Genomic DNA, 15055 nt, shown 5'->3' on the forward strand with positions numbered 1-15055 from the left:
GCTGATTATAGTCAGCATGCCAATAAATGGAATGATCAGTATAGGGGTTTTTCCCAAGTAACAATTGCAAAGCTGCTGATTTTCTGATTTTCTTTGCATGCATGCATTACATATGCCCATATATATGCATATATAATACAAAGCTTGGGGAGCTAGCTACCTTGAGCATACCTTCTTTAAGTCACATCGAAGAAACTAGATCAGCAAGCAAAATCTGGTATCTAGTTTAAGCATAGCTATTCATGGTTTGTTGAGGGTCAGACTTGGTATCTGATAGTTCATATAAACTCCTTGACACAGATGCTTGGGCATTGATAACAAAGGGTGAAAAGTAAGACTGGTAGAAACCTAACTTATTGAATGGGGCGAGATACTAGTGAATCACAGCATGTAAGCTTGTATCTATAATTAGCTGGCATAGGAACCACGTGAATAATTTTGTGAATTTCATGCAGAGACTAACAACTCAACATCATTCTCCCATAATAGGTACGTGACTGTACTAGAGCCACTAATGATGTCTATGTCATTGTATATTTTGAATAAAGAAGCAGTAATGCTGGAATCAGATTAAGCCTCGTATTTCCTCTGCAAATTCTACATACTGCCAGATATTCCCAGAGAAAGCACTATAAAACACTTCTGAAATTCTTGCAGAATTCAACTTTAGTACATAAGATGTTTCTCTGTTCCCTTTTGGCAACTGGACACCACACACTACTTCTTGCAGATATGAGTATAATTATTCAGTGTAGGTAGATTAGGGTACGGTGACCAGAAAATCTCGGGCTGTAACGGAAGGTAGGCGTGGCGAAAGGAGCAGGATGTGCAAGTATCGTGTGAGTTCGTAAGGGACAAGACGACTATATAAGGCTGTTGCGCAGTTAAATAAACACCATTTGTTGCATCCTCACATTGGTGTCAGTGCTCTATGGCCCTGGGGTGCGGATAGCCTCAGGCCAGCCAGCAACCGAACGGAGCTTGCCGCAGACAAGCGGCAACATTCAGCAACCCAATTTGTACTTTAATGATGCAGTGGAAAACCCTTAACAACACTGAAAGGCTGAGTTTACCAACTGGGAATTTGGTGGTAATGTTCACTCTGGAACACATACTTTCCAGTTTCTAAAGAAAAGTTTGAAAAATAAAGCAACAGTTTTGATGCAAAACAAAGTAGCATAGTTTTCCACAGGAAAATTCTTAGGAAAAAAGCAGCACTTAGATGAAGACAGTATTGCCTTTATCTGTGAATGTAGGCTTTTCCCTTCCTGAAACTATCACAAACAAGCGATAACTGCTAACACTTATGTTTCAGAAAATTTTGCAAGTTCACCTATTTTGAAAGTAACTGGAGAGTCCTGAAGATGCATAAAGTATGACTTGAGTGTAAGTCATTGAGAGGAAGCATATAAGTTTTACCAGAATACTTGGAATGAAAAACGAAAAAAACCCACCCAAAAACCAGTTCCCCCTCCAATCCACACACTTCCTGTACTTCAATCTGCAAATTAGTGATAATTCACGTGTCAAAAGACAACTCTCCAAATCTGCCAGCTTCTCTCAGCAGCAACATTAAATAAGGCAGAAATTGGGAAATTGTTTGATTGCACAGCAGAAAAATTACTGGTGTATTAAAACTCTGTAAAATTTAATGAGACATTTAAGTTACAATTGTGAAAGGTGAACAAAATAAACTACCCAAACATGTTAATTTTAAAGTAAAATTTAACATTCAGAAGATAAGTTTGCACATTAATACCAATTATTAAGACCAAAGGAAACAGAATCACAGAATCAACCAGGTTGGAAGAAACCTCAGGGATCATCGAGTCCAACCGTTGCCCTTACACCACCCTGTCAATTAGACTATGGCACTAAGTGCCATGTCCAGTCTTTTCTTAAACACATCCAGAGATGGTGACTCCACCACCTCCCTGGGCAGCCCATTCCAATGTCTAATAACCCTTTCTGAAAAGAAATTCTTCCTAATGTCCAACCTGAACCTCCCCTGGTGAAGCTTGAGGCTGTGTCCTCTTGTCCTATCACTAGTTGCCTGGGAGAAGAGGCCAACTCCCACTTCACTACAACCTCCCTTCAGGTAGTTGTAGACTGCAATAAGGTCACCTCTGAGCCTCCTCTTCTCCAGGCTAAACAACCCCAGCTCCCTCAGCCGTTCCTCATAGGACAGACCCTCCAGACCCTTCACCAGCTTGGTCGCCCTCCTCTGGACTCACTCCAACACCTCAACATCTTTCTTGAAGTGCGGGGCCCAGAACTGGACACAGTACTCAAGGTGCGGCCTCACCAGTGCCGAGTACAGAGGGACGATCACTTCCCTAGACCGGCTGGCTACACTATTCCTAATAGAGGCCAGGATGCCATTGGCCTTCTTGGCCACCTAGGCACACTGCTGGCTCATGTTTAGCCGGCTGTCGATCAGCACCCCCAGGTCTCTTTCCGCCGGGCCGCTTTCTAACCACTCTTCCCCCAGCCTGTAGCACTGCATGGGGTTGTTGTGGCCAAGAAAACAAGAATAGAAAAATGTTGCTGTAGTCAAGACAACAAGAAAAGCATCATCACAAGGATTTTGCTGCAAATAAAACAATGGACCAAATACTAGAGATTAAATTCTTTCCCTGTTTATACATTTTCTTAAAAAAAATTCTATTTTAAAAATACATTCAAGAGCCTCATACTGAAAAATATACTGCACTGGAAAAATAAAAAGTCAAGCTCAAGATCTTAACAGCTAAGAATAAAAAGTCAAAAGCAAAGCTGTAACTACAATTACTTTTAGATAACATTATATGCTTTTGTATTAATTTTTTTCTGGCCATCTGACTGTTTTGGTAACAGAAAGAAAACTAAATATATAATTCTAAAATTACAATCACTAAGTGCACTATTTTAGCAGTCTCCTTCAAAATTAAAATGTTTTTATTATGATTTCTTGCTTTCAAAGGTTTAAAAATAAAGTTTCCAACCTTCAGGATGTAACTTAAAACCCTTTCATTTATTTAAAAAACAGGGTTTCTAGAGAAAGATACTCACTTCGTAACACTGTACTCATCTCAAGTCAAATCATAGTCAGCTCCAGATTCAACAAGTTCTGATGAACTTGATCTTATTAATATTAGAAATATTTTAGGACAGCTATAATTTTGAAATATATTTGCTTCAAGTTCAGCAGATATAAATCTCTTGCATCTTTAGACTAAACTGGCCCTCTACAAGATGAAGGTTGTATAGTTTTGCGAAGTAGCAGGACTCTCACTAATAACATTTGTGTTTTGCTGTCAAGTAAAACATGGTTCTGAAGCTAGTGGAGTGAGGAGACTGGAGAGGGAAGGAGAGCAAGCTGGATTACAACAGTACTTACACTACTTGTAAAACACTCATTGGTTTTAGCCACTGACAGAGATCCTGTTCTTCCTGTGACAAACCTGCACAGCACAGAGCCTGCGGAGCGAATCTGCTGATATACAAAGGACAAACTTGACGCTGCACCTTTCAATTCTTCTAGCTAGTCTTTTACAGGCACTGGACAGACTTACAATAGCTTTAAAACCCTCCCAGCTAGAACAAATACAAACAGCTGCCCAATTCAATATATTTTTCCCCTCTAATCTCTCAAAGATATTCTGAACTTTATCATCTCCCAATATTTACTTCCTTTTCAGAGCAGCATAAGCATCTATCCAAGAAAACCAAGAGTACAGAGATCAACATCATTCTCCTCCTACATCTATTTATCAGATGACAGAGCAATGTTTTTTTTTTGCTCAAGCCCATAGTTATAGAAGTGACCTTTACAGAACCATGTTTAGCCACTAAAACAACAAGGTAAAAAAAACAACCAACCAACCAACCAAAAAAGAACAAAACAAAAGAAGCTCTATAACTGAAGTGGATTAAATAGTGTTAGCAAACATCTGAATACAGTTGACTGCTGTCTTTAAATTCCTATCACAGAATCACAGAATGTTAGGGATTGGAAGGGACCTCAAAAGATCATCTAGTCCAATCCCCCTGACGGAGCAGGATTACCTAGATCATGTCACACAGGAATGCGTCCAGGCGGGTTTTGAATGTCTCCAGAGAAGGAGACTCCACAACCTCTCTGGGCAGCCTGTTCCAGTGTTCAGTTACCCTCACCGTAAAGAAGTTTTTCCTCATATTTATGTGGAACCTCCTGTGTTCCAGCTTGCACCCATTGCCCCTTGTCCTGTCAAGGGATGTCACTGAGAAGAGCCTGGCTCCATCCTCATGACACTTGCCCTTTACATATTTATAAACATTAATGAGGTCACCCCTCAGTCTCCTCTTCTCCAAGCTAAAGAGACCCAGCTCCGTCAGCCTCTCCTCATAAGGGAGATGTTCCACCCCCTTAATCATCTTCGTGGCTCTGCGCTGGACTCTCTCTAGCAGTTCCCTGTCCTTCTTGAACTGAGGGGCCCAGAACTGGACACAATATTCCAGATGCGGCCTCACCAGGGCAGAGTAGAGGGGGAGGAGAACCTCTCTCGACCTGCTAACCACACCCCTTCGAATACACCCCAGGATGCCATTGGCCTTCTTGGCCACAAGGGCACATTGCTGGCTCATGGTCATCCTGCTGTCCACTAGGACCCCCAGGTCCCTTTCCCCTACGCTGCTCTCCAACAGGTCTGCCCCCAACATATACTGGTACATGGGGTTGTTCTTGCCCAGATGCAGGACTCTACACTTGCCCTTGTTATATTTCATTAAATTTCTTTTACCTGAGGGACTTGCACTGAGAATTCAACGGCTGTGGGCTGCACCCGGAACCTACTCTGCAGTGAAAAGGATTACTGAAAGCTGTAAACTTTGCCGACAATATGCAACAACTAAGATTTGGCCACCTCAAGGTAAAAGACCGCCCGCGGTGTTTCCTTTTCAAAGATTACAGATTGATTATGCCGAGATGCCAAAAGCAATGGGGTATTCATACTTGTTAGTAATTGTAGATCAATTATCAGGATGGGTAGAAGCCTTCCCAGCAAGAAAGAATGATTCAAAAACTGTAGTGAAAGCTCTGCTAAAAGAATTGATACCCCGATATGGAGTTCCTGAAGTAATTGATTCGGATAGAGGAGCTCATTTTTCGGCGGCAATTCTGTTACAAGTTCATAATGCTTTAGGAGTCCCAGGGAAGTTACATACACCCTTATCATCCTGAGTCCTCTGGACAGGTAGAGAGAATGAATAGGACCATAAAGGAAAAGATTGTTCAAGTGTGTAAAACAACTGGATTGAAATGGCCAGAGGCTTTGAATTTGGCACCCCAGATGGGACTCTAGGACACTGCTCCAATTCTCTGAGCATTCCCATCTCCAACGCCCAATTGCCGGCAACAAGGGTGAGTTCACCTGGTGGTCTTGGGAGCAGGTATACTCAGACATTAGGAGCCTGTGTGTTTAAAATTGCTGAGGAAAATTTTGGAAACGGGGTACCCCAGGAAACTAGGAAAAAAAAAAATAAAATGGGAATTGGACTCAGCATTGAAAGGGGGACGCCCCTTGCTGAGGTTTTGGAGAATTGGAATAGAATCCCGTTGACCGGGACATGTGGGAAAAAGATTTATTTTGCTGTGTCAAGAAGAAATGGCCATTTTTAACTAGGGTCTGAGGTGGAGGACCTAGAGACATCTGGCCCTCTAAAGAGACCTTTGATGCACAGAAGTTGAAATTTTTAAGGATAATCCTCGAGGATGAAGGGACTCAAGATATTGATTTTTGGTATATTTGGTATTATTGGGTAAATACAAAGAAAGGCAAAAGGGAGCCTAAACAAGTGAAACCTTCCATTCCTTCAGCGCCCGTGCTGGAGAAATCGAATCCTTTCACTGACAAGGGATTTGGCATGTATCCCATGAGGTTGGAATACATCCCAAACCCTAGAGCTGGACCTGGAACTCCACCAGAAGTTGCACCAGTCCAAGCTGTTGTAAGACATGAACCTTGGAAATAAGGAAATTTAGTAAACTGGCAATCAAAAATGCCACGCATCAGAGAGGATGCTGAAAAATGTGCTCAGATGCTGTCTGGCATTTTTACTGATTATTCTCCAAATTGGAATGATGTAAAGACCCTCATGAGAGAGCTCTTTACAGCAGAAGAGAGGGAAAAAACCTTACAAAAGGATTGGGAAATTGCACAAAGAGGTCAAACTCAAGGGCTACAGCCCTGGCCCGATCAAAACCCAAATTGGAATTTGGCCACTGAGGATGGCGCCAGACTCCAACAAGATGCCTTACAGCAACTGGTGGAGGCTGTTTGGCAAGCTGGCGAAAAAATTACTAATTGGACAAAGGTAATGGAATGTAGGCAAAAACCTGATGAACATCCTAGTGATTACTGGAGTCGATTAAAAGCTACCCTCCTGAAATACGGAGGAATGACATGGGACAATTTTCAGGAACCCCTTGCAATCAGTGTATTTGTGGATCAATCTGCACCTGATATTAATAAATATTTCAAGAAACATATGCCAGGGTGGCAAGGCGAAAGCCTCACAAAGATTCTTGGTATTGCCACCTTTGTATATGATGGGAGAAGAGAAGTGAAGAGCAAAAGAAACAAGATCAAAGAAAAGAGAGAAAGGAGCGAGAGAGGGATATTAATCTTTTGGCAGCCGCAATTACTCAGAATAACCAACGCGGCAGAGGAAGAGGTTTTTCACGAGGTCGTGGAGGTCGTGAAGGGGGGGACCAAGGAAGACAAAGATTCATTCCCTCTGGAACTGATACTCCGGAATGTTTTTACTGTGGTAATTTAGGGCACATCGTCCGGTATTGTCCTCTGATACCACCTTCCAACAACGGTGGGAGAGACGGAGCAGAAAGACCGGGGCGTCCACATTCTCGCTGAGAAATTTATGGATCGGGACTCTGGGATTAAGGTAGATAACGAGGGACTTATCACAGCTAAGGTAAATGGCATTCCTGTTAAGTTCTTAATAGACACTGGTGCAACTTTATCATTGTTAAATTTTCATGTGTCACAGCTATCTGATGAATTTGTAAAGGTTACTGGGGTTTTGGGTGAAGAGAAGTTACCGCTTTCTCTTCCCCTTCCTATTGTTTTTGATGATCGTTTGATATGGGGTTGATTTGTCATTTCGCCAACTTCTCCTATTTCACTATTTGGGAGAGATTTATTGCAGGAATTGGAAACATGCATAGCTTTAACTCCCAAAGGAATTCAATTGATCATAATGGGAATGCAAACTGTAGGAATTCAAGAAGGTGATCTTAAAATCCCAAAAGAGTTAAAGAATGTACCTGAAAAATTATGGAGTCTCTCCGGAGATGATATTGGACTGTTAAAATCTGCAGAACCTGTAGTGATCAAAACAAAAGGAGGGACTCCCCCTTCTATTAGGCAATACCCAATTGTGGCAGAAGCCATCCCAAGTATTGGAAAACAAATAAAATCATTTTTGGAAAAGGGGATTTTAAAAAAATGTCAAAGTTCTTTTAATACACCCATACACGGTGGTTAGTAAACACCGACTTGACAAAGATAGGGATCCAGAATATAGATTTGTACAAGATTTAAGAGCAGTAAATGAATTTGTAATTGTTCCCCATCCAGTAGTACCTGATCCAAATTTGATTGTTACTCAAATACCTATTTGGGGAAAATTTTACACTGTATTGGATTTGACTGGAGCTTTCTTTAGCATACCTGTGGCTGAGGAAAGCCAGCACATATTTGCCTTCACTTGGCAAGGGAAACAATTAACTTGGACTCGGTTACCCCAGGGATTTACAAGCTCACCAACTATATTCTCCCAAATTTTGAAAGGGGATTTGGCTGATCTGTTTTTTCCGTGTAAGTCTGAATTGATACAATATGTAGATGATTTATTGTTAGTATGTCGTTCAAGGAAGGATTGTGTTACAGATACTCGGTATTTGTGTAATAAGTTGGTTGTAAAAGGTCACCGAGCATCTCCATCAAAATTGCAGTTTTGCCAACAAAAAGTGAAGTACCTTGGATTTATATTAAGCCCAGGTACGAGAGAAATAGATCCTGAGCAAATTAAGATAATCCAAGAATTACCTAGGCCTGTAACAAAGAAACAAATTTGGGGGTTTTTAGGACAAGTGGGATTTTGTCACCCTTGGATACCCAATTTAACCAATCAAATGGGGTCCGGAGAGACAAAAAGCTTTTACAACTCTGAAAGGTGCCTTAATGCAAGCACCGGCTTTAGGTTTACCAGATTATAGTAAACCTTTCAAATTATATTGTGATGAGCGAAAGGGAAATGCTAGAGGAGTTTTAGTCCAACCTTTAGGACCACATGAAAGACCAGTAGCATATTTTTCTTCTCAATTAGATCCAGTTACACAAGGAACACCATTTTGTATAAAATCAGTAGCTGCGGCAGCAGAAATGGTAGAAAGATGTAGATCAATAGTGCTGGTACACCCCCTAACTGTATGCGTACCCCATGAAGTTGAAATATTATTGAAACAATATGCAGAAAAATCGCTTTCACCGCAACGGGCACATAGATATGAACTGGTTTTACTTTTGGCTGACAACATCACACTTCAAAGATGCAATACTTTGAATCCAGCCACTTCAATACCTTTGCCGACCGAAGGGGAAAAAGATCAACATGACTGTACCCAGGTATTAGCAGTTTCCAGTAAGCCACGTAATGATCTTCATGAGCAACCCCTGAGTGACCCAGACATCAACCTTTTTACAGACGGATCGTCCTTTTACCAAGAAGGAAAAAGGTATACTAGCTTCGCAGTAACAACAGAAAAAACTGTGTTAAAAGCTAATCCTCTTCCTAGTGCTGTGGGGGCACAAGGTGCAGAAATCATAGTGCTTACTGAGGCTGCAAAGTTGGCAAAAGGTCGAAAAGCTAATAATCACACTGACTCAAAATAAGCTTTTGGAGTTTGTCATGCTACAGGTATCCTGTGGAAAGAAAGAGGATTTTTGACTTCAGCTGGAAAAACCATTGCACACGGGAAGGAGGTACGTGAACTTTTAGAATCACAGAATCACAGAATCACAGAATGTTAGGGATTGGAAGGGACCTCGAAAGATCATCTAGTCCAATCCCCCTGCCGGAGCAGGATTGCCTAGACCATATCACACAGGAACGCGTCCAGGCGGGTTTTGAATGTCTCCAGAGAAGGAGACTCTACAACCTCTCTGGGCAGCCTGTTCCAGTGTTCAGTCACCCTCACCGTGAAGAAGTTCTTCCTCATATTTAAGTGGAACCTCCTGTGTTACAGCTTGCACCCGTTGCCCCTTGTCCTGTCAAGGGATGTCACTGAGAAGAGCCTGGCTCCATCCTCATGACACTTGCCCTTTACATATTTATAAACATTAATGAGGTCACCCCTCAGTCTCCTCTTCTCTAAGCTAAAGAGACCCAGCTCCCTCAGCCTCTCCTCATAAGGGAGATGTTCCACTCCCTTAATCATCTTCGTGGCTCTGCGCTGGACTCTCTCTAGCAGTTCCCTGTCCTTCTTGAACTGAGGGGCCCAGAACTGGACACAATATTCCAGATGCGGCCTCACCAGGGCAGAGTAGAGGGGGAGGAGAACCTCTCTCGACCTGCTAACCACACCCCTTCGAATACACCCCAGGATGCCATTGGCCTTCTTGGCCACAAGGGCACACTGCTGGCTCATGGTCATCCTGCTGTCCACTAGGACCCCCAGGTCCCTTTCCCCTATGCTGGTCTCCAACAGGTCTGCCCCCAACTTGTACTGGTACATGGGGTTGTTCTTGCCCAGATGCAGGACTCTACACTTGCCCTTGTTATATTTCATTAAATTTCTCCCCGCCCAACTCTCCAGCCTGTCCAGGTCTCTCTGAATGGCTGCGCAGCCTTCCGGCACATCAGCCACTCCTCCCAGTTTTGTGTCATCAGCGAACTTGCTGACAGTGCACTCTATTCCCTCATCCAAGTCATTAATGAATATATTGAATAGTACTGGTCCCAGTACCGACCCCTGAGGGACTCCGCTAGACACAGGCCTCCAACTGGACTCTGTCCCATTGACCACCACTCTCTGGCTTCTTTCCTTCAGCCAGTTCACAATCCACCTCACTACCCGATCATCCAGACCACACTTCCCCAGTTTAGCTGTGAGGATGCTGTGGGAGACCGTGTCAAACGCTTTACTGAAATCAAGATAGACCACATCCACAGCTTTACCATCATCTATCCACCGGGTTATGTCCTCATAAAAGGCTATCAAGTTGGTTAAGCATGACTTCCCCTTGGTGAAGCCATGCTGAGTGCCCCTAATGATCCCCCTATCCTTGATGTGCCTAGAGACAGCACCAAGAACAAGTTGTTCCATCACCTTTCCGGGGATGGAGGTGAGGCTGACCGGTCTATAGTTACCCGGGTCCTCCTTCTTGCCCTTTTTGAAGACTGGAGTGACATTCGCTTTCCTCCAGTCCTCAGGCACCTCTCCCGTTGCCCACGACTTAGTAAAGATGATGGAGAGTGGCCTAGCAATGACTTCCGCCAGCTCCCTCAGCACCCGCGGGTGCATCCCATCAGGGCCCATGGATTTATGGACGTCCAGATTGCTTAATTGGTCCCTGACCCAGCCCTCATCTACCAAGACAGATTCCTCCTCTATCCTGACTTCTTCTGGGGCCTCAGGGGTCCAGGGCTCCTCAGGACAGCCTCCAACAGTATAGACAGAGGCAAAGAAGGCATTCAGTAACCCCGCCTTCTTTTTATCCTCTGTCTCCAGGGCCCCCACCTCATTCATCAGTGGGCCTACATTGCCTCTAGTGTTGGCTTTACCTGCAATGTATTTGAAGAAGCCCTTTCTGTTGTCCTTGACCTCTCTTGCAAGGTTTAATTCCAAGGAGGCCTTAGCTTTCCTAGTTGCCTTCCTACATCCTCTGACAACAGACTTATATTCCTCCCAAGTGGCCAGCCCCTCCTTCCATGATCTGTACACCCTCTTCTTCCACTTGAGTTTGCCCAGCAGTTCCCTGTTTAACCATGCAGGTCTCCTGGTACCCTTCCTTGACTTCCTACTTGTTGGGATGCTCTGATCTTGAGCTCAGAAGAAGCAGTCCTTGAATGCTAACCAACTATCTTGGGCCCCCTTACCTTCTAGTACCCTGTCCCATGGGATTTCCCCTAGCAATTGCTTGAAAAGGCCAAAGTTGGCCCTCCTGAAGTCCAGGGTTGTGATTCTGCTAACTATTCTGTTCCTGCCACATGAGATCCTGAACTCTACCATCTCATGGTCACTACAACCAAGGCTGCCCTCAACCTTCACCTCTTCAACCAGACCCTCCTTGTTAGTGAGGATAAGATCCAGCAGCTATAGTTACCTGCACAAATAGCAGTAATTTATATAAAAGCTCACACAAACCACCAAGATGTACTGTCGCGAGGAAATTGCTTGGCTGATCAAGCAGAGAAAGCTGCAGCCAAACAAATTCACCTTATTATGGTAGCTTTGTGTGTAGCAGAGAAACTTGACAGGCTTCCAAGTGCAGAAGAGATGTATGAGGCTCTTCCAGAGGAAGAAATGAAATTTTGGAGATGACTTGGAGCGGAACAACGGAATGGACAATGGACATTGGGCAACAAGCCTCTACTCCCAAAAAGGTATTTACTACCTCTTGTCCGGTGGTTCCATGAAAAATGCCATGGGGGACCTGAAGGACTTGCACTGAGAATTCAATGGCTGTGGGCTGCACCCGGAACCTACTCTGCAGTGAAAAGGATTACTGAAAGCTGTAAACTTTGCTGACAATATGCAACAACTAGGATTCAGCCACCTCAAGGTAAAAGACCACCCGCGGTGTTTCCTTTTCAAAGATTACAGATTGATTATGCCGAGATGCCAAAAGCAATGGGGTATTCATACTTGTTAGTAATTGTAGATCTATTATCAGGATGGGTAGAAGCCTTCCCAGCAAGAAAGAATGATTCAAAAACTGCAGTGAAAGCTTTGCTAAAAGAATTGATACCCCGATATGGAGTTCCTGAAGTAATTGATTCGGATAGAGGAGCTCATTTTTCGGCGGCAATTCTGTTACAAGTTCATAATGCTTTAGGAGTCCCAGGGAAGTTACATACACCCTTATCATCCTGAGTCCTCTGGACAGGTAGAAAGAATGAATAGGACCATAAAGGAAAAGATTGTTAAAGTGTGTAAAACAACTAGATTGAAATGGCCAGAGGCTTTGAATTTGGTTCTATGGGACATTCGGAACACACCCAGACAACCTGTTGGGTTATCGCCAGCAGAAATATTGTTTGGGCGAGTTTTGGCTGTTCCAGGCATTTATTTGCCAGCAAAAACAAGTTTATTGGATGGAGATGACGAGTGACACAATATACACTGTACTTGCAAAATTCTTTCTTTGAAATGCGAAAGCATGCCTATTGGTATCAAGGTGGATCTCCTGAGATACAAGTACATAGTATTCAACCAGGAGACAAAGTATTGGTGAAAAAGTTCAAAAGGAAAAATAGATTTGAGCCAAAATGGGAAGGACCCTATGTAATACTTTTAACTTCTTTTTATGCTGTCAAAGTTGCAGGGAAAGAAACCTGGATCCATCATTCTCACGTCCACAAAGAACCTGAGGAAGAATGAAATATTTTAGTTTGTTCCTTTTTCTTCCATCTGTAAATGTTGCTATTTCACCTTGTGTAAAATTTGCTATTCGTTACCATGATTCCAATACCAATGCCTCTCGTGTGCTTCATAATAATTGTTCTTAGCGATCTGCAGGCTTCTTTGCAACAATTAAGACAAAGACTGGGGAACTCATTTTTACGTCTAGCTATCCAAAGATTGAGCCCAGAGGAATTATTTATCAATTTGGAAAAAACAATAATAAATATATCTGGGGAGACGATAAAAAAAATTAGCCAATGCCTCAATGCGTGGATTTCTGACATTGCAAAAAGAAATTACAAAACTCTCTAAAATTACAATTCAAAACAGAATGGCTCTAGATATGCTATTAGCCTCACAAGGAGGAGTGTGTACAGTTTTAAGTATCAGTTGCTGTATGTACACAGACCGATCCGGAGAACTGCTCACAAATGTGCACAAAATTTGGGAAGTGAGTTCTATGATGCAAAAGGTAGAAAAGGATGACATCTCGTGAGGATTTACTAAAACACTCTCTTGGCTCACATCTTGGTTCCCAAACTTAGCTTTAGGGATAAAGCAGCTGATTATAATTGTCTTGTTTATAATTATTATCCTTGTGATTATACTAGTGTTAGGACTATGCTGTATAAGATATTTTTCTTCTCTTGCTTCAAGAATAAAATCATCGTGGAGATACAAATAATTGCAGGGATGCAATGAAAATAAAAGGAGGGAATTGTTGTAGAAATTTTCACATAAATTGTTATAGAAGTTCTCATGAATTAAGAATAGAATAATAAATATAAGTCAATATGATAAACACAGGTGGGCTTTCACAATCCATGAATATTGTTCTCAAAGCTCCTTGTGTAATCCTGACCTATGACTGAACAAATCATCAATCAAAGTTTAATGAGTAGCTAAGCAGGAGTAGGCCTAGAAGTATTACCTTCTGATGATTTTAGTAAAGGGGATGTATGGTTAACCTTTTCTTTACCTTAAAAGAAATATAGGATACTTACTTAGAAATAAGCATTAATAGAAATAAAGTTCTAAATAGACTTTAGCTATTTTAGGCTAATACTTAGGAGATGCTGGCAGTGGAAACCAGACTCTGGTCAACCTGGATCAAGACGGGATGCTGATCACAGCAGGAACATTAAGGACGCTGATCACAGCAGGAACATTAAGGATGGGGTGTCGACTGGAGCCCAAGTGGAACCAGAAGGGGGGATCGGCTGACTGATGGAGAAGAATGGACTTTTGTGGACACCTAACAATTGAAGAAAGAGGAATTGAAATAGTTAGTAGAATTTTAACAGAAGCTTAAGAAAAGTTTATGATGTAATTGCTTATTAGTTTCTATATAAACTGATAGTGAATTTGAGTCAGGTACCATTCACTGCGGTGGTGGTCCAACTCTGAGTTGTTTTAATAAAGAATCAGGAAACCTAGAGACCCAGACTCTGCCAATTTTCTTTAACAGTCTGTCCCCAACTTGTACTCATACATGGGGTTGTTCTTGCCCAGATGCAGGACTCTACACTTGCCCTTGTTATATTTCATTAAATTTCTCCCCACCCAACTCTCCAGCCTGTCTAGGTCTCTCTGAATGGCTGCGCAGCCTTCCGGTGTGTCAGCCACTCCTCCCAGTTTTGTGTCATCAGCAAACTTGCTGACAGTGCACTCTAATCCCTCATCCAAGTCGTTAATGAATATATTGAATAGTACTGGTCCCAGTACCGACCCTTGAGGGACTCCACTAGATACAGGCCTCCAACTGGACTCTGTCCCATTGACCACCACTCTCTGGCTTCTTTCCTTCAGCCAGTTCACAATCCACCTCACTGCCCGATCATCCAGACCACACTTCCTCAGTTTAGCTGCGAGGATACTGTGGGAGACTGTGTCAAATGCTTTACTGAAATCAAGATAGATCACATCCACTGCTTTACCATCATCTGTCCACCGGGTTATGTCCTCATAAAAGGCTATCAAGTTGGTTAAGCATGACTTCCCCTTGGTGAAGCCATGTTGACTTCCCCTAATGATCCTCTTATCCTTGATATGCCTAGAGCCAGCACCAAGGACAAGTTGTTCCATTACGTTTCCAGGGATGGAGGTGAGGCTGACTGGTCTATAGTTACCCGGGTCCTCCTTCATGCCCTTTTTGAAGACTGGAGTGACATTTGCTTTCCTCCACTCCTCAGGCACCTCTCCCGTTCCCCTCGACTTAGCAAAGAAGATGGAGAGTGGCCTAGCAATGACTTCCACCAGCTCCCTCAGCACCCGCGGGTGCATCCCTGTGGGGATCGGTTCCTTGTCCCCCTTTTTTTTTTTCTTCTTTCGGCATTGTCTCAGAAACCGTCCTATGCCATGTGCTCAGACGCCATCTTGTGGGGTACC

The 15055-nt window shown here is 42.9% G+C and overlaps 1 protein-coding gene across 4 annotated transcripts in view; it reads right to left on the reverse strand.

The window, feature by feature from the left end:
• The window catches only part of LOC137675691 (ceramide transfer protein-like), a 134661-nt gene that overhangs the window by 30055 nt on the left and 89551 nt on the right, over positions 1-15055 (reverse strand). The window lies entirely within an intron of this gene.

Source organism: Nyctibius grandis, chromosome W (genome assembly GCF_013368605.1).
Source record: "Nyctibius grandis isolate bNycGra1 chromosome W, bNycGra1.pri, whole genome shotgun sequence".
Lineage (NCBI taxonomy): Eukaryota > Metazoa > Chordata > Aves > Nyctibiiformes > Nyctibiidae > Nyctibius > Nyctibius grandis.